The sequence below is a fragment of the Lissotriton vulgaris genome, chromosome 4_1, assembly GCF_964263255.1.
Source record: "Lissotriton vulgaris chromosome 4_1, aLisVul1.2, whole genome shotgun sequence".
NCBI lineage: Eukaryota > Metazoa > Chordata > Amphibia > Caudata > Salamandridae > Lissotriton > Lissotriton vulgaris.
The window spans coordinates 1,211,099,867-1,211,121,668 of NC_141691.1; positions in this window are offsets into that span (position 1 = coordinate 1,211,099,867).

Here is a 21,802-nt window from a genome sequence, read left to right on the forward strand (position 1 = left end):
GTACAAACATGCAAAGTTGGGGGCGAAGCAGATGCCCATCGCTGTACCAAGTACCTGGCTGTACATCTGGTTGTCAAAAATAAAATAGTTATTTGTGAGACATATGAGTATCATATCCATTAGTACCTCAGTGTGCAACAGGTAAGATAGTGATCTCTCACCAAGATAGTGCCTACAAGCCTTCATCCCCAATTCATGGGGGATGCTAGTGTACAAGCTGTTCATGTCTATACTTAACATCAGGCATTTGTCATTCCATTGGACATTTTTAAATGTAAAAAAATCCACTGTATCCTTTAAGAAGGATGGTAGTTTTCTAACCAACGGTTGGAGGAAATGGTCCACATATCTGGAGGTATTTTCCAATCCACTCCCCCTGGACGAGACTATAGGTCTACCTGGGGGCTTCTCTTGATTTTTGTGGACTTTGGGCAATAAGTCAAAAACTAGTATTTTAGGGAATTTGCAGTACATTCATCCTGTTCTAGCAACCCCTTTTCCCTCCGTTCCCACAATTGTGTCTGATATTCCTTATTCAAGTTATCGTAAATACTCTTTGAACTTTTTTCATACTGTGTGTTATCATTTAATTGTCTTAAGCCCTCATCCACATATTGTTCCCTTGCCCAAACCAGCACATTCCCCCCTTGTCTGATTTCTTTATTACTATGGTGGGATCCTCCTTCAATGTTCTGATGGCATTACTTTGTTGGGGCGTAAGGTTCCGTGGGCCTGAGTAAGGAGTATGTGCCAACTTTTTAAAGCCTTTCAGTGGGCGTATGCTGAGTGCACAGCCTTACTGATGCTTTATAGGACTAATGGACAATTGAATTTACTAAAAGTCAGCATTCATGTGCGCATTACGGACATCAAGTCCCATAAAGCATCAGTAGGACTGTGCACTCAGCATACGACCACTGTGGGGCTTGTAATAAAAGAAACCGAAAACGAAAAGTAATGCGTGTTTCGATTGTCATTGGTGCAGCCCAGGATGAAGGGGTTTGTTAACCCCGAAACGCGTTGGCACTGTTAATGAATTGTGGAGCAGGAAGGCAGGCTGCAAGTCAGAGCCGGAGGGCAGAACATTGTCGAGTGCCCTCGGAATGCGAAGGGCAATTTGTTGATCTACATACTCCACACGGCGGCCCGGCCGTGCTGAGTGCACCATCACCTGCAGGAAGAGAAACGTTACTTCCAGCTGGGAGAGGCTGGAATCCACAACCTTGCGGATTGTCGCAGCACAGCGTTCAATGCAACAGAGAGCCTGCTCGAATACAAAACAACCTACTATAGGTAATAAATAAAGCATTAATTGACTAATGGACAATTGAACTTACTAAAAGTCAGCATTCATGTGCGCATTACGAACATCAAGTCCCATAAAGCATCAGTAGGACTGTGCACTCAGCATACGCCCACTGTGGGGCTTGTAATAAAAGAAACCAGAAACGAAAAGTAATGCGTGTTTCCATTGTCATTGGTGCAGCCCAGGATGAAGGGGTTTGTTAACCCCGAAACACGTTGGCACTGTTAATGAATTGTGGAGCAAGAAGGCAGGCTGCAAGTCAGAGCCAGAGGGCAGAACATTGTCGAGTGCCCTCAGAATGCGAAGGGCAATTTGTTGATCTATATAAATATATATATATATATATATATATATATTCACTGAAAAAACCATAGGTTTCACACCAGTTATAGTTAGGAATTAGCATTTAAAAAACCTATTAAATTCACTGAAAAAACCATAGGTTTGACACCAGTTATAGTTAGCTGGAAATTTTACTGACATAAAACCATTGAAATTCCCATGTTATAGTTAGTTGGACTCACTATAACTTGCGCGCCTGCAATGCACTGCTGATGACGTCACATATTACATCACTCATGACATGGTCAGTGACATCACTCATGACATCACTGATGACACCATCCAGTGAATGTGTGTCTTTCTGAAAAATAAATATGTTTTATATATGTATATGTAAAGGTCGATGGAAGAATAAATGTTTAAATAAGTGTCTTAATGGATGGTTTTTTTTTTGAGTGATTGGTTAACTGGCTTATTAAGTGTATCTTAGTGAATACATATATTAGCGAGTATTGTTTAAATATTTAAATGTTTGTATCAGTGTTTCACTTTGTGTATAAGTGGCTGCATGGGTTGGTGAGTAGCTACATGTGTGTCTATGGGTTATTAGTTTTTTTTCGTATCAGTATGAGTGTCTGTATGGTTTGTTGGGGGTGTTACTTAGCACATAGATGCATCAATGACTGACTCACTGCTTGTATGTGTTTTGAAGACAGCATATGTGCAGGACTGTATGGGTGGATGAGTGTGTATATGTGTGTGTTAGTGAGTGAATGACTGTCTCACTAGTGTCTTTATCAATAACTACATATGTTTTAATCTAGTATATGTGAGTACTGATGTATATAAGTGAATGTATGTGAGAGTGAGAGATTGAAAGAGTTCTTGTTTAAATAAGTATGTGTTTCTATAAGTGATTGTTTAAGAGAGCAAGTATGTGTAAGTTTCCTTAGAAGTAAGGTGGTAGTGTGTGTATAGCTGTATATGCAAATAAATGGATGTTCAATAGTTTATTTGCATGTGTGATTATGTGTGTGAGTAACTTTTGGATGACTGTGGGTGTGTAACAGGATGTATAGGTGTTTCACTACATATGATGAGTGAATATATGTATGAGTGACTATATAGAACTGTTGGTGAATGAGTGGATGTGTATATAGATGGTGGTATTACTGAATTGGTTATTGTAACTGGTATGGGTATCTCTATTTTTTTGAAAATTTTAGTTTCTATTTTTGAATATGTGTTTCAAGGGTTACATTACACCGAAAGGAGGTCTGTCACTCTGTCACTCTGTCACAAGGATGGTGTCATCAGTGATGTCATGAGTGATGTCACTGACCATGTCATGAGTGATGTATTATGTGACGTCATCAGCAGTGCATTGCAGGCGCGCAAGTTATAGTGAGTCCAACTAACTATAACGTGGGAATTTCAATGGTTTTATGTCAGTAAAATTTCCAGCTAACTATAACTGGTGTCAAACCTATGGTTTTTTCAGTGAATTTAATAGGTTTTTTAAATGCTAATTCCTAACTATAACTGGTGTGAAACCTATGTTTTTTTCAGTGAATTTCATAGGTTTTTTAAATGCTAATTCCTAACTATATAAGGCCTGAAACCTATGTTTTTTTCAGTGAATTTCAAAGGTTTTTTTAATGCTAATTCCTAACTATATAAGACCTGAAAGCCCACCAGGAATCTCCAGTATGCGCCAGGGGACAACATTGCAGAGAGGTGTAATGAGGCCACACCCTTTTTTACACCTCTCTGCAACGCAGCCCCGTGCATGTTTGAAGAGGGGGAACTAATTCCCCTTGCATACTAGGGGTCCCTGGGGGCCACCTAGCCCACCTGGAACCTTCAGTATGCGCCAGGGGGCTGCATTGCACAGAGGTGTAATGAGGCTATGCCCCTTTTTACACCTCTCTGCAACGCAGGCCACTGGCGCGTTTGCAGAGGGGGGACTCGTTCCCCTTGCATAATGGGGGTCCCTGGGTCATATCTGCCCAAACACCGATATTCCGAACGATTGAAAATGACTTTTCTTGAGAAACATTTGGATTTGGATTATCATGTCCTATACTTTGGAATTTTGAAAGACTGACTTTGAGGATGCTATAAATTACTCAAGTCTGCCCGAATTGTGTGGGTAAAATTGAGACCTAGTCACTTAGAATAAGAATGTACTTATGTCTCGTCTAACATTTGGAAGAAATATCTAGTTATATGACAACAGGATACCGACATAACTTGAAGGAAATAGGAACGCCCTGAAGAAGTTCTGTTGTACAGAACGAAATGTTTCGTCTGGCTGTGGTACATAAACTTAAGGAAAATAAAAGCATTTGAATACACACCAAGATTCAGCGCTTCAATAAGGACTCTAAGTGATATGATTTGATTGGACTTATTGTGCAAGTGGTGCTGTGCCAAACTTTGGAATATTCTCCACTACTCTCTACTACTTACTCTCTCCTAGTCCACTACTCTCAAATACTCACTCTCTACTACTCATTCTCTACTACTCTACTACTCTCTCTCTACTACTCACTCCCTACTACTCAATATCTACTACTCTCTACTACTCACTCTCTACTACTCTCTCTCTACTACTCACTCTTTATTACTCACTCTCTACTACTCACTACTACTCACTCTCTACTTCTCACTCTCTACTACTCTCTACTACTCACTCTCTACTACTCACTCTACTACTCACTCTCTACTACTCTCTACTACTCACTCTCTACTACTCTCTCTCTCTACTAGTCTCTACTACTCACTCTACTACTCACTCTCTACTACTCTCTACTATTCTCTCTCTCTCTGCTACTCACTCTCTACTACTCTCTACTACTCACTCTCTACTACTCACTCTCTACTGCTCTCTACTACTCACTCTACTACTTACTCTCTACTACTCACTCTACTACTCACTCTCTACTACTCTCTACTACTCACTCTACTATTCACTCTACTACTCTCTACTACTCACTCTCTGCTACTCTCTCTACTGCTCTCTACTACTCTCTACTACTCACTCTCTACTCTCTATTACTCACTCTCTACTCTCTACCTCTCTCTACTTCTCTCTCTACTAGTCTCTACCTCTCTACCGCTACCTCTCTACCTCTCTACCTCTCTCTACATGCACACATATACACATATATATATGCATATGCATTTATATATATGTATGTGTATGTATATATATCTATACATACATATATAAACATATATAATCTGTATATCTATATAAATACAAATATAAATGCATGCATACATATACATATATGCATACAGATGCATGTTATTTACATGAAAGTTTAAAAAACACTAATAAAAGCAAAGCTAAAAAGCCACCTCATTACAAACAGAATGGCTTTAACTTAAACGAGGGCGAGATCTATTGCATTTTCAATGCCTGTTTACTTTGGTTCCATCAAGAAGGCACTCAGATGTGTCACACATTTGCCATAAATTCTGAATGTTAGCACTCTAGTTGCTCATTAGATCACTGTAGTAAAGCTACTGCTCACCAGGGAAGTCTATTGCTGGTATTCAAAGTGCATGTTTCAGTCTGCATGTCAGAATTCTTTTAATGAAATAGAAGAGGATTTGAGAAGTCACTCAAAATGATCCCTAATTTTTCTTTCTGAAGCACTAATCATACTTTCTATGGCAAAATGAACCCCCTCATTTTGTTCCTTTTTAAATTAAATGTTTTCAGACTTACCACTTCATTCCAATCAAGATGGCTTCTGGTGTGCCATACTTTTGTCATAAGTAAGACTGTTAGCGCTCTAGTTGTTCTTTAGAACACTCTGGGACATTCTGTCATTGGGCTATACTTGGGCTACATCTGGGTGATATTTGGGCTACATTTAGGCTCTTTTGTCTCTGGTGGCCATCTTGGGAGACTGTATGTCAGAATTTTTTTATGAAATTGAAGAGGATTTGAGAAGTCACTCAAAATGTGCCCTAATTTTTCTTTCTGCAGCACTAATCATACTTTCTATGGCAAAATATACCCCCTCATTTTGTTCCTTTTTAAATTAAATGTTTCAAGAGTTACCACTTTATTCCAATCAAGATGGCTTCAGGTGTGCCATACCTTTGTAATAAGGGACTGTTAGCGCTCTAGTTGTTCTTTAGAACACTCTAGGAGGCTGCAGTAGAACACAAAGGAATCAACTGACAGTCTCTGTCCTTGTTGGATGTACATGTTTTACTGAGAATGTCAGACTTCATTCTCACATGACTGAGAAAGATAATGTGAATTTACATAAAATATGCTTTCAGTTTAGCTTATAGATCCCCTTCCAAACCACTGTGGGAAAATCATGAGATATTAGTTTTCTTTCAAACATGATTCATGATATCACAGCAGAAGGCTTTTTCACATGGTAAAATCACCTTAGAACACACCACAATTCCTAAAATGAGTATGGTACCATCAACAAATGATTTATAATGTAACTAAAGTCCTAAAACCCTCTATTAACTACAATGCTTTTTAATGAGGTGCTATCATGTATATTGGTCCCAAGATGGCTGCCAACACTTCTTGGATGAAGTGCTGACAGCCAATCAGATCAGATGTGTGGTTAGGCTCCCCCCAGATATATATATAATTTTTTAACCTAAATTACTCAAAATCCACTGCAGCACATATCTTGAGACATAGCAAAGGCACATCGGGCTACCAGTCCCTACAATTTTGCCAAGTTTTGTGGAAATCCATTCAGCCGTTCGGGCTAAAAGTGAGTCCAACCGCCCTTTGGAAATTAACGTGGGAACAACACGTTTTGGGACCCCCCTTTTATCTCGGCCCCTGCTTGATGAATCCCCCCCAAACTTTCAGGGAAGGAGCGGAGCGCAGCGAGGCAAATTTAAGGAAAATCACAGGCAGATTCCTCAACCGGCGCCAAAGTTATTCCCAATAGAATGTTGCGGATTTCCTATAGAAAAAATCCTAACTATAACTACCTACTGGCGACCGCCAGTAGGTAATATATATATATATATATATATATATATATATATTCACTGAAAAAACCATAGGTTAGAGACCATATATAGTTAGCTGGACATTTTATTGACATAAAACCAATGAAATTCCATATATAGTTAGTTGCACTAACTATATATCGCGCACCCGCAATCCACTGCTGATGATGTCACATATTACATCATTCATGACATGGTCAGTGACATCACTGATGACATCACTGATGACATCTCAAATGACATCACTGATGACATCTCAAATGACATCACTGATGACATCATCTAGTGTCTGTGTGTTTTTGTAAAGTTTAAATATGTTTTACATATTGAAGAATGAGTGGATGTATGGAAGACTGAGTGTGTGTGTGGCTGGCTGGGAGGTGTGTGACTCTGTGCATATCAATGTGTACTTGTATCAGTGATTGTATAAGAGAGTAAGTATGTGTTAGTATATGTGTGAAAAGTATGGTGTTCTGTGTTTAACTGTATAGATGAGGAAATCGAAGTGTGATTGATTCTTCACAGGACTGACTAGGTGTATGAGTGCATATGATAGTGTTGTAATAATGAGTGACTGTATGTATGAGTGATTGTATGGGTGAATGAGTGAATGTGTGTGTAGACGTAGGAATCAGTGAGTGCGTATGTAGTAACTGGTATTGGTGTGTCATGATGTCATCAGTGATGTCATTTGAGATGTCATCAGTGATGTCATCAGTGATGTCACTGAAGTATGGTGTTCTGTGTTTAACTGTATAGATGAGGAAATGGAAGTGTGATTGATTCTTTACAGGACTGACTAGGTGTGTGAGTAACTCCATGGATGAGTGGCAGTGTGTGAGTGTCTGCATAGGTGTATGAGTGCATATGATAGTGTTGTAATAATGAGTGACTGTATGTATGAGTGATTGTATGGGTGAATGAGTGAATGTGTGTGTAGACGTAGGAATCAGTGAGTGCGTATGTAGTAACTGGTATTGGTGTGTCATGATGTCATCACTGATGTCATTTGAGATGTCATCAGTGATGTCATCAGTGATGTCATCAGTGATGTCATTTGAGATGTCATCAGTGATGTCATCAGTGATGTCACTGACCATGTCATGAATGATGTAATATGTGACATCATCAGCAGTGGATTGCGGGTGCGCGATATATAGTTAGTGCAACTAACTATATATGGAATTTCATTGGTTTTATGTCAATAAAATGTCCAGCTAACTATATATGGTCTCTAACCTATGGTTTTTTCAGTGAATTTTCAAGGTTTTGTAAATGCAAATTCCTAACTATATATGGTCTATAACCTATGGTTTTTTCAGTGAATTTCATTGGTTTTTTAAAAGCTAATATCTATAGCTGTAAAATATATTCTTTATTACGTGACGTATCACGTAGCCACGTGAGACGCCTCATGACGCGTCGCATAACCGTGACGTATCGGTTCTGCAGCGCAAACAAAACCCGTAACGTAAGCGTGCCGGAGCACGCTTACAGATATATATATTTTTTTTAACCTTAATTAGACAAAATCCACACGTGCACATATCTTAAGGCCTTGCAAAGGCACATCAAACAAACAGTCCCTACAATTTTGCCAAGTTTGCTGGGAATCTATTCCCTTAATTTTTTTTTTACTGTTTCTCTTGGTTTTCCCCTTGTTACGCTTACCGGGACGCTACCCGGTACGCGAACCGGACGCTCCAAAAACACAAGATGGCGGACTCCCGTTACGCTGCCGGTTAGCTGCCCGGTTCGTGTACCGGGAAGCGCCTCTACCGCGAAAAATCGCGGGGGACTTTAATATCCCCCTCATCAATCCTAGGGGGTCAGGAGGGGTTTACCTTGCCCCCTTTCCTTCATTTCCCCCTTCTTTTTTCACCACATCTTGTCTCTCGAACCTACCGAGAGACAAGATGGCGGCCGCTCCGGACTGTTTACAATGTTGACAGCTACGCTGCCGGTTAGCTGCCCGGTTAGCTGCCCGGTGAGCTGCCCGGTTCGCGTACCGGGACGCGCCTCTACGGCGTAAAATCGCAAAATTTTTTGCCCCGCGGGGCACTTTAATATCCCCCTCATCAATCCTAGGGGGTCAGGAGTGGTCTACCTTGCCCCCTTTCCTTCATTTCCCCCTTCGTTTTTCACCACATCTTGTCTCTCGATCGTACCGAGAGACAAGATGGCGGCCGCTCCGGTTTGTTTAGAATGTTGACAGACACCGGAGAGCCAATCAGATTCGCTTCGCGAAGTTCCGTTACGCGTCAGGTACGCGAACCGGGGCTCTAACCGGAGCGCTGTCACAGATATATATATTTTTTTAAACGTTAATTTCTCAAAATCCACTGGAGCACATATATTGAGACATAGCAAAGGCACGTCGGGCAAACCATATCTACAATTTTGCCAAGTTTCATGTAAATCTATTCAGCCGTTCGAGCTAAAAGTGAGTCCAACCGCCCTATGGAAAAATGAATGGGAAAAACGCGTTTTGGGACCCCCCTTTGTTCTCGGCCCCCCCTTGACGAAACCCCACCAAATTTTCAGGGGCTTCTCAGAAAAACAATGTGCCATTTTCCTGAAAATTTCAGCCAATTCCGTCCACAAACGCCAAAGTTATTAGACATAGAATTTTCAAAAATCCCATAGAGAAAAAATCCTAACTATATATACCCACTGGCTATCGCCAGTAGGTAATATACATATATAAACATATGTAATCTGCATATCTATATAAATATAAATGCATGCATACATATACATATATGCATACATATGCATGTTATTTACATGAAAGTTTTAAAAACACTAATAAAAGCAAAGCTAAAAAGCCACCTCATTACAAACAGAATGGCTTTAACTTAAACGAGGGCGAGATCTATTGCATTTTCAATGCTTGTTTACTTTGGTTCTATCAAGAAGGCATTCAGATGTGTCACACATTTGCCATAAATTCTGAATGTTAGCACTCTAGTTGCTCATTAGATCACTGTAGTAAAGCTAGTGCTCACCAGGGAAGTCTGCTGCTAATCATGGTTTGCAGCCATTTTCCCGCATTTTTTATCCCGCAGACTTTCAGTCCGCATACCATTATCCCGCAAGGTCATTGAGCTCGCATACCATTATCCCGCATTTTTTCAAAACGCATGTGCATTTATCGCGCATGCCTTTACAAAGAATTACGTTTTAAAGACATGTATGGTAAATGCATTTGCGTTGTGAAAACCACGATGACGAGAGAGGTAAGTGGGTTTGTGTTAATTTTTTCGTGGGTTAGTGATTGTGTAGTGTAGTGTAGTGTTGTGTTAGTGTAGTGTAGAGTTGTGGTGGTTGTTTAGTGTAGGGTCATGCTGGGGGTAGTGTTTTAGGGTTTAGGGTTGTGTTGTAGTTTTTGCGTAGTGTAGGGTCATGCTGGGGGTAGTGTTTTAGGGTCCAGGGTAGTGTTGTAGTGTTTGCGTAGTGTAGGGTCATGCTGGGGGTAGTGTTTTAGGGTTCAGGGTTGTGTTGTAGTGTTTGCGTAGTGTAGGGTCATGCTGGGGATAGTGTTTTAGGGTTTAGGGTAGTGTTGTAGTGTTTGCGTAGTGTAGGGTCATGCTGGGCGTAGTGTTTTAGGGTTCAGGGTAGTGTTGTAGTGTTTGCGTAGTGTAGGGTCATGCTGGGGGTAGTGTTTTAGGGTTTTGGGTAGTGTTGTAGTGTTTGCGTAGTGTAGGGTCATGCTGGGGTGTAGTGTTTTAGGGTTTAGGGTAGTGTTGTAGTGTTTGCGTAGTGTAGGGTCATGCTGGGGTGTAGTGTTTTAGGGTTTTGGGTAGTGTTTTAGGGTTTTGGGTAGTGTTGTAGTTTTTGCGTAGTGTAGGGTCATGCTGGGGGTAGTGTTTTAGGGTTTTGGGTAGTGTTGTAGTGTTTGCGTAGTGTAGGGTCATGCTGGGGGGTAGTGTTTTAGGGTTTTGGGTAGTGTTGTAATGTTTGCGTAGTGTAGGGTCATGCTGGGGGTAGTGTTTTAGGGTTTTGGGTAGTGTTGTAGTGTTTGCGTAGTGTAGGGTCATGCTGAGGGTAGTGTTTTAGGGTTTAGGGTAGTGTTGTAGTGTTTGCGTAGTGTAGGATCATGCTGGGGGTAGTGTTTTAGGGTTTAGGGTAGTATTGTAGTGTTTGTGTAGTGTAGGGTCATGCTGGGGGTAGTGTTTTAGGGTTTAGGGTAGTGTTGTAGTGTTTGCGTAGTGTAGGGTCATGCTGGGGGTAGTGTTTTAGGGTTTAGGGTAGTGTTGTAGTGTTTGCGTAGTGTAGGGTCATGCTGGGGGTAGTGTTTTAGGGTTTAGGGTAGTGTTGTAGTGTTTGCGTAGTGTAGGGTCATGCTGGGGTGTAGTGTTTTAGGGTTTTGGGTAGTGTTGTAGTGTTTGCGTAGTGTAGGGTCATGCTGGGGGTAGTGTTTTAGGGTTTAGGGTAGTGTTGTAGTGTTTGCGTAGTGTAGGGTCATGCTGGGGTGTAGTGTTTTAGGGTTTTGGGTAGTGTTGTAGTGTTTGCGTAGTGTAGGGTCATGCTGGGGGTAGTGTTTTAGGATTTAGGGTAGTGTTGTAGTGTTTGCGTAGTGTAGGGTCATGCTGGGGGTAGTGTTTTAGGGTTTTGGGTAGTGTTGTAGTGTTTGCGTAGTGTAGGGTCATGCTGGGGGGTAGTGTTTTAGGGTTTTGGGTAGTGTTGTAGTGTTTGCGTAGTGTAGGGTCATGCTGGGGGTAGTGTTTTAGGGTTTTGGGTAGTGTTGTAGTGTTTGCGTAGTGTAGGGTCATGCTGAGGGTAGTGTTTTAGGGTTTAGGGTAGTGTTGTAGTGTTTGCGTAGTGTAGGGTCATGCTGGGGTGTAGTGTTTTAGGGTTTTGGGTAGTGTTGTAGTGTTTGCGTAGTGTAGGGTCATGCTGGGGGTAGTGTTTTAGGGTTTAGGGTAGTGTTGTAGTGTTTGCGTAGTGTAGGGTCATGCTGGGGTGTAGTGTTTTAGGGTTTTGGGTAGTGTTGTAGTGTTTGCGTAGTGTAGGGTCATGCTGGGGGTAGTGTTTTAGGATTTAGGTTAGTGTTGTAGTGTTTGCGTAGTGTAGGGTCATGCTGGGGGTAGTGTTTTAGGGTTTAGGGTTGTGTTGTAGTGTTTGCGTAGTGTAGGGTCATGCTGGGGGTAGTGTTTTAGGGTTTAGGGTTGTGTTGTAGTGTTTGTGTAGTGTAGGGTCATGCTGGGGGTAGTGTTTTAGGGTTTAGGGTAGTGTTGTAGTGTTTGCGTAGTGTAGGGTCATGCTGGGGTGTAGTGTTTTAGGGTTTTGGGTAGTGTTGTAGTGTTTGCGTAGTGTAGGGTCATGCTGGGGGTAGTGTTTTAGGGTTTAGGGTAGTGTTGTAGTGTTTGTGTAGTGTAGGGTCATGCTGGGGGTAGTGTTTTAGGGTTTAGGGTAGTGTTGTAGTGTTTGTGTAGTGTAGGGTCATGCTGGGGGTAGTGTTTTAGGGTTTAGGGTAGTGTTGTACTGTTTGTGTAGTGTAGGGTCATGCTGGGGGTAGTGTTTTAGGGTTTAGGGTAGTTTAGTTGTTTAGTGTATGCTAAAGGCATATTCGTTCTAAAAGTTTTCGGTATTTTAATTTGCGGCCTAATAGTACATGCGGGATTTATTTTGCGTACTGATGGTATGCGGGATTTCGTCATATATTCGCTAATCATACTTTCTATGGCAAAATGAACCCCCTCATTTTGTTCCTTTTTAAATTAAATGTTTTAAGAGTTACCACTTTATTCCAATCAAGATGGCTTCAGGTGTGCCATACCTTTGTAATAAGTAGGACTGTTAGCACTCTAGTTGTTCTTTAGAACACTCTGGGACAATCTGTCATTGGGCTATAGTTGGGCTACATCTGGCTGATATTTGGGCTACATTTGGTTTTTTTTGTCTCTGGTGGCCATCTTTGGGCTACATTGGGCTACATTGGGCTACATTGGGCTACATTTGGGCTCCAACATATATATAGCCCAATGTAGCCCAATATATATTTTTCAAAGTTAATTTTCGTAAAAACCACTGGAGCCTATATCTTGAGACATAGCAAAGGCACATCGGGCTACCAGTCCCTACAATTTTGCCAAGTTTGGTGTAAATCCATTCAGCCGTTCAGGCTAAAAGTGAGGCCAACCGCCCTATGGAAAATTGCATGGGAAAAACACGTTTTGGGACCCCCCTTTTTTCTCGGCCCCCCCTTGACGAAACCCCCCCAAATTTTCAGGGGCTGCTCAGAAACAAAATGTTCCATTTTCCTGAAAATTTCAGCCAATTCTGTCCTCATAAGCCAAAGTTATTCGACATAGAATTTTCAAAAATCCCATAGGAAAAAAATCCTAACTATATATACCTACTGGCTATCGCCAGTAGGTAATATATATATATATATATATTGTATTCAGCACAGCAATGCACTTAAAAATAAAATAAAGAAATTTACCAGCGGCTGCTGATTGATATAAGGTGTCCGTTTCTCTCATTTGCGGTGAGCGCCGGAGATATGGCGTGGAGAGTGGATTTTTGATATATATATATATATATATATATATATATATATATTCTAAATATGCGACGACAAGCCAAAGTTTCTTAAGACAGGGACAGGGGTGTAAATTACTAGGAAATTAGCTGGGAAGAGAGTACACATTCTATGGTTATTCTTCACAACTAAAAAGGCCACTTAAATTACAAGTTTTCTCTACACTGCAAAAACACATGTTAATTCAGCAAAAGCATTTCAGACTGACTAGGCCTCATTTCATGTCTTATGTGCCATGTGTTTTCACTTGCACCAAAATGTGCGTGTCAATTTTAAATGTGTCTGTCTGAAACACAAAAAATAAAGCAATGCCTGACTGCAGATGAAATCTGCTCCATCAATCCACCCTTCTGATGATTCAAATCATAATCAAATGATTTATAATTCATCACACTTATTTAATTTCACAGGTGACATTTGTATTGCAAAAGCTGAGCATATAACAATTTTACTTCTATTTCAAAGGTAAACACAAGTCTGGTCTGTAATCAGATCATATATAGCAAAGCTCAACTGTTTTAGTGCAGAGTTCTGTAAATAGCTTCTTGGAGCTGGCAGTCTTCTTTAAAATAAGTAACTAAAATAATAAAAGGAAAATTCAACAGGACAGTTTCAGCATTTCTTTGCTCTTTGTCATCACCTTGCCATCAGTACAGCTCATACAGTGTGGCATTCTGTACTTTTTCCATGCAGAGCACCATCAATCATTTGCACTTTTTTCAACCAAGACTTTTCACTCTTATTTTCACTTTGATCAGATTCAGATGTTTCACCACAGCATCTCTCAGATCAAAGTCGTTGCACCGTCCATTATGCAGATCTTGTGTAGCAGTTGCAATCTGGTGAGAAACTGCACACTGTACATCAACCAGACCTACACAGCAATGGCTAGTGTTATCATCAGTGTTTTCCACAAGTGCATTTGCATATGTATTTTCAAGCCACTTTGGTGATGCTGAAAAACAGTATTTTGCAAAAGGTAACTCTGTGGTGCCATTGTGTTGCTTTATTATGCTTGACACTTCAGGCAGATAGCTACAATTCATTCCTTATCCAATCTGTTGTTCTGCACTCATTATCTTTGAGACCTCATTATGATCTGATTTCAGAGAAACTGGCAATCTGTACCTGGGCATCAGTTTCTGCAATAACACATTTGGCACTATGCAGTTGTCATTTTTCTCAAAAACAGCTCTGATACAACCCTGTTATTGTGCTGCTTCTGAAACATTTTCGTGAGCCTCCTTTAATGCACCTGTGAAGATTCCATAGAATGTATATGCTAACAGAACACAATTTTTGCAACTGAATTAGCATTTCTCTCTCCCATTACAACAGTGACTCTCATTTGAGCAGATATACTGCATGTTATGGTAAGGGCAATCAATTTCAAATTTTTTTCTGGGGTAACCACTGAAAGCCGTGAAACTTTGACAACATAATGCATAAGGAGCACAGCATGTGCTGCTTTTAATGTGTCATTGTTACCTTTCAAACATGGGCCATCTACAAAATGGACATTGTTGGGCGGACTCAGACGTTCATCCTTAAAGTCTGATTTTGGCTTTATGCATATTTGCATGACATTTAGACACTCATATTCAGTTTCATCACACACCAATTCATTTGCTGACATTTCTGTGAAGTTAGGGTCAAAGGTCATTGGAAAATACATCACAGACCTTTGAAAACATTCATGTTTTTGAATAGGCAATGAGAGAGCGTAGCCCTCCCTCTCACTGCAAATTGGTGTATTTTCTTTCAAATAAACTTTCATTCCTAGTGTTGGGGCGCAATATTTTTTCTCGTTCAACTCTAGCAATGTTTTGGTGCATTTGTTGTTCAATGGAAGCGGATCAGACACATCCTTGTGTGTCAGTCTCAGTAAAGGCTTAGCCACTAGGGAAAGGTTTAGTAACCACTCTCTACAGCAGCTAACCATTCCCAAAAATGTTCTGACTTCTTTCTGAATTTGAGGTGGATTTATCTTGGAAATTATTTTCACCCTCTCTGGTGACACCTTTCTACCTTCCTTTCCAATTTTGTGTCCCATGTATTAAAAAAAAATTTTGACAGTACTCCTGACTACTCTCATGTAATGGCACTGTGACATGAGTTTGGCAAAAATCAATAAAAGTAAGCCATTCTTCAGCACATGGAATGTGGAAAAATATATTGGCTAGATTTGGTACCACAGGACAAGATGGATAAATTATGATTTTATCTTCTGCACTATTCTGTTCTTTTTATTTATTTTCTGTGAACCTGTGATCAGAAAGTTACATACACTTCCAATCAATTCCATCAAAAATCCTTTTATTGGTAAAATGTCTGCAACTGATGGTGTTCCTGAATACATGTCATTTGGTTCTAATTTTTAATAAGACATGTTCTGCACATTTTATTAATCTGGCATCCTTCCCTGTGAACTCTCTTATTTCTGCGTTTATTATTTTTTCCAAATCAGAAGGTAATTTATCAACTGTCTATTCTGAAAGCAGTGCTACAGCTGTCTCTTGTTGGGCCATTTTAAAATGTACATCCTCATCAGGAATCTGAAAAATAACAATATCTGGTGTACAGTAATTTGTGCTGTTTAATTTGCAAAACAATTGTGTTCCTGCTAGGCCTGAGTCACAAACTACAATTCTGCAATTTTCCTCAAATGAGCCTATTTTTGGTGCAAATTCTTCTAAAACTGGGGTTGTAATTTCTTTGTTTAAAACTCCCGAAACTAAATCTGGACTTTCCACTGCCTTCACAATGGACTTGATAAATTCAGAATTGTGAGGGTTAAAAATCTCATTTTCAAACACAGAAAACTGTTGGACTGTGTTCTGCTTTTGTCTCTGGAAATAATACACATTTGCTCTGGACAACTTATTTAAATTAATTTTATCATTTTCCTTTTTTTTTTTTTTAATACATTTTCATTAGGGCATCAGACATGAATAACAATATAACGGCCTCCTCTGTATGACAGAAAAACAAACAGAAACTATATCAGATACCCCAATTTTTACACTATGGCACCACCCTCCCCCCACCTCGGAGGATCCCCCTGAGAAAGAGAGTAAAAAAAAAAAATGTTAAACGAAAATTGAAACATATGAGAAATACATACAGTTCATCATATTGACACTGCATCCTGACTCAATCATTTAGTTAAAGATCCCCAGATCTTTTCTCCTTTCCCTCTGGCCTTACTGCCCCTTCTCTTAAACACGGAAACACAGAAATCTCCCAATGATACACAAATAATAATTTACTAAACCAGACATGTATTGACGGGGGAATCGGTTCAAGCCAATCAGTAGCTAAACAAGCCACAATACAGCCATTGCGACAAAGACCAATTTGCGATCAGCTTCCTCCATAGCTTGGTTAGAAATCCCCAACATAATAATCTGGGGTGTCAATACAACTGGATATCCCAGAATATGTCCTAAACACTGCTCAATTTTAACTTGCAGTTGAAACAAACTGGGGCATGTGGCAAACATATGCGTACTATCTGCAGCAAGCAATCCGCAGTAAGAACAATTTATCCCGGAGGTCCCCCCATCTATAAATACGAGCTGGAGTTATATATAAATCGCACCAGGTCTTAAAGCATTGTGCCTGCAGATTTGCAGAAATACACCTTGCTTGACTATACAAGATAGAGTCCTCACACTCTCCCTGCCCTGCTTGCAGAATCGTTTGCCACCTGTCCAAATGTTTACCTAAATCATCTCGCCTTTTCTCATTTACCAACTTATATGACGAGGAAATTGTAAACCGACCTGTGTTGATCATATCCAATAACGGAATATTCAGCCAAATCGCAGATCTTTAAAAAAATATTTATTCTCTACCTCTGTCTCTCTTTTATGGCCTCAAAGGACATTATTACCGTATCAGATATAAGATCCCCGATACAGTGAACACCGCTATCCATCCAGTTTTTAAACTGTAGATCTCGAAATATTTCCGGGAAGAGGCTGTTTTTGCAAAAGGGGAGTAAACATGTAGCCGCCCTATTCCAAACATTTTCCTAACTGCGGTCCAAACCCTCTAAGCACTTAATAAAACCTTAAATTTGACCCTTTTAAAATGAGCAAAATCGATATGACGCAAAAGAAGTCCCCTAGCCTCATATGACTAGTTGATCCAATTTTTTAAACCATAGTTTGTTTATCCACACTGGAATTGCTAGAAAGCAATATAAGATTTTAGGGAGAAGTATCATTTTAATTACATTGCATCTACCTATCAATGTTAAGTATAATTTATTGATTCTACGGGCGTCTTGGTTGACTTTGAGTAAAGGTGGTTTTAGATTGATCTCCACAATTTCCTCAACTTTAGAGCTGATTTCTATGTCTAGGTATCTAGCACTTGCAACTATCCTATGGTCAACACGCCTAACATTATCATTACAGACTATTTGGGTTTTCCCCTCATTTAAATGATATCCAGAGATCTTACCATACTCCAAAGTTAAACTGTTAATTTGAGCTAAGGCCAACTGAGGAGTGCTTGTCAGAATAGCCAAGTCATTCGCATATCCCAAAATTTACCATCTGCCCCTCTGGCTTGAAAAGGTTAAATTATTTCATTGGCCTGGATCTTCCTAATTAGAGGGTCAATGTAGATGGAAAATAATAAAGGGGAGCACGGACAACCCTGTCTCATACCTTGCATGATAATGATTACCCCTGACTGTGCTCCCATTACTGTGACATTAGCAACTGGATTATTATACATGCTCTGAATTGCTCCAATAAATCTCTTGCCTATACCGTAAACCCTCAGTGCTTCCCATAAAAAAGGCTAGGAGACACTGTCAAATGCCTTTTCCGCATCCAGCAGAATTAAGGCCATAGGGTCTCCTGTAGCCTTGGTGTAATCGAACAGTGTAATTGCCCGTCATATATGGTCAATAGTTTCCCGCCCAGGGACAAAGCCATGTTGTTGTGGCGACACCATTTTTTAAATGACTAATGACAACATATTAGAAAAGATCTTAGAATAAATTTTAATATCGGTGTTGATCAACGTGATAGGGCGATATGAGCCTGGATCTGTTGCCACCTTCCCTTTTTTCAAAAATGTAACTATCTTAGCTGTCCGCCATATTCCGGAGGTTTATCTCCATTCTGAACTAAACTAAACATCTCAAACATTGTCGGCATGAGCTGAGCTTGAAATATCTTATAAAACTCCCCTGGTATATAATCTGGGCCGACCGCTTTCCCTGATGGAAACGAGGCTATAGCACAGAGTAGTTCGTCCAAATTGATTGGAGCTTCTAACATATCATAATCTTTAGGGGGCAAAGGATCTAATATTATCTCATTAAGGTACTTTTGTATTTCAGTTTGTATCAGAATTATCGCTTATATCCTCTAAGTATAGTTTTTGATAAAATTTCTGGAACGCCAAAAGAATTGCCCATTCTTCAGTGACCGGGCCAACATCCGGATCTATAATACTAGCAATCCGTGATGATGCCACTTTTTCCTTTGTCCGAACCGCCAACATATGGCCCACCCTTTCATTACTTTCATATACTTTGGAATGCCAGGCTAAATATTTGCTAGCGGATTTAGCTAAAGATATTTCAGTTATAGCTGCTTTGCTATTGAAATCCTGGTTTGTGCCGCTTCGGCCTCCACCCCCTGTGAGAGTACCTGAACAAGATTAGACTCAGCAGCTCCCAATATTTTATCCAAAATCGAGATCTTATCCTTTTTCTGATTCTCCCATCCATACTGTGTCGTCTCGCCCCTGATGCCTGCTTTAAGAGTATCCCAGACATTTTGTATACCTGTGCTGCCCATATTCTCCTTTAAAAATCTTGTTATCCAGTTTGCCATATGTTCCATATATAAGTTGTCTCTTAACAGACCCCTATTAAAAGTCCTGTTGGTTTGTAACTTCTTACATTTGATATTTACTTCCAGGACGAGTGGATTATGGTCAGACATTACTTTGGGGAATTTAGTTATTTTCGCTCCCTGTATCAAACATTGGGAAATGAAAAAATAATCCAATCTAGAGTGCATTCTGTGTGGCGCCGAAAAATAAGTAAACCCTGGGTCATTACTTGTTGTTTGTGCCCACATGTCCACTAGTCTATGTAACTCTAGGTTTCCGCCCTTGATACCCTAGTTCTGGATGGTTAGAGATTACACAGTCTTAATTAATATTAAAATCCCCAAATAATATAATCGGAGAAGGCCAGCCCACCAGCATACAGCTTAACCTATTATAGAGTTCAGGGTCATCCAGAACTGGTCCGTAAATAGAACAAAGTGTAAACATATTATTTTGAATAGAGCCTTGTATAATCACCCACCTACCATAGTTATCAACCGAAGAGCAGACAATATTGGCCAAACCCCGACGTATAAATATGGCAACACCTTTTGTTTTAACTTCTTGCTTTGTCCAAGAAAATTAGTTGGAACCCCTCAAGCTCCAAAACTTTATTACGGCTAGCTTCAATGTGGGTTTCCTGAAGGCAGATAATATCTGCCCTCAGGATTCGCACACCTTCCATAACCCTGCACCTTTTTACTGGATCATTCAACCCACAGATATTAACAGAAGGTACTCTAATGCCCCCCATTATTTAGGACCAACATATACCAGAGACATGAGATCTATAATCAGACAAAACATACCAGACCAACTCTCAAACAACAAATATACAATCTTTTTAACATATCGCCCCCTTTCCCCAAAAATGATCCACCACCCTCATCCCACCCCTCCCCCAGCCCCTCACTACAGCAAAAAAGGTCCTCAGACCCTTGCAATGCCTCCCGCGTTCCTGAGTGAGCCCTTAGTCGCTCCCCAACCTGAACGGAAAAAAAAACACTAAAAAGAAAAGGAGAAGAAAACCCTACTCTATTTACCCGTGACTCAAAAGAGATCAGTAGTTTCCCAAACCATACTCAATTTTATACCTATAGCTTGCCATCCTCCTCGTCTGAGAATTCTAATAAGAAGAACAGAGAAAAACACAAACCCGTAAAGCCCGCCCCTTACTTATACAACAAATACAGAAATAATACAGCAACAAAGGTCCATCAGCCAGTGGTCATCTCCTTTAAATAGCTTTCAGCCTGAATCTCATAAGTGAATACCCGGACCCTCCCTTGATAAATAACCTTAAGCTGGGCGGGATTCATCAGTAACACTTCGCAACCACTTTTCTGAAAAGGAGAAATCAGCTGATGTAAGCGCCATCTTCTCTCCACTGACGCGTGGCAAAAATTAGGCCGCACAAAAAAGTCTGTCCCTCAGCTGATTTATTTGCATCTGGTATCCCCTTTTCATATACTGCCTGACGTAGCAAAACATTTCCGAAAAATATTAAGATCGCCCGAGGTTTTGCATTTGTACCAGAATTACTTTTTACCATTAAGAAGGAATCTGTGTACGTGCTGAATCTCAGTTTCCCAGTTCCAGTGTGACAGTTCAGGAAGAGCCGATTTAAATAATTTCAACACAAAGCCACGTACGTCATCCCCCTCAACTTTCTCCTCAATGCCTAGTAAGCGTAGGTTATTCCTCCGCTGTCTATTCTCGGAATCTTCTAGTTTCCACATAATGTTCACTAGTCTTGCATCATTTGCCGATGTTTTAGATTCATTGCTTTCAAGACCGCCCTCCAGGCCAACCACACGATCCTCTAATGCTGTAGTTCTGGCTACCACCTCCGAGCATGCTTTAGTCATTTTCCGAATAGCTCCCTGTATTTTTTTAGTAGCCAATTGTGCGCTTTTATGCTCTTGGGGAGCCTCAACTTGCATGGCTTTCAGTGTAGCATAAATCAGGCTGATTGAAGGGACTGGTTCTGGGTTACTGGCGGAAGCTCTTTCATCTGCCTCTTGAAATCCTGACCCTTGATCCCCAGCGCTGTTGGATTGGTCAATGCATAGTCCCGTTGTAGGTGATCACTTTCCTCTGAAAGAAGAATTTCTCGTCGTGAGTCACATACACTTTTTTCCTGGATTTAGTAGATCAAGGAGTAGCCCTCTTTGTCTGCTGTTGTCGGGGGGCTGCCGGTGTCTTCTCCGGACGCCTCGTCCGTGTTTTCCAAATCATTAGATTTGTCGACATCTGACTTCTCTGCCAACAAGTACACCCTCGGGCATATGGTCTTTATTTCCCGCTTTCTCTCCATTTTCCTGTGCAGGGGTGCGGGTTGCTGCAGCGTCTTTTGCACCTGGCATTGTCTTAATGCTCGTTAGTACTGTTTTGGAACTCCTTTGTAGTTGCGTTTCTGCGAGGCGGCATGTTTCTCCTACCGCTCTCACACAGCTGAATCCTGCCAGCACACCCCGCCCGCCCAATCTGCAGAGTCTGCAGACAAGCCCGGCTCCTTGGGGCCGATGTGCCCAGCTTCGCTACTCGCAGCCACAATCCAGGTTGAAACAACAGCCAAATCATCCGGCCCTGCCTCGATTCTCAGCGACTTCCACGATCATCACTCTGCTCCTGACGAGGACGCCAACCTCCACAGGTAAGCCCGGCTTCTCGGGGTAGTTCAAACATACCTTGCTCTCGACCGCTGCTTCGGTTATAAACCACAAGATATTTTCAGGCGATTTTCGTGCTTTCCTGCATCTCCCTAATCGTTTCCTATAAGCAAAGCG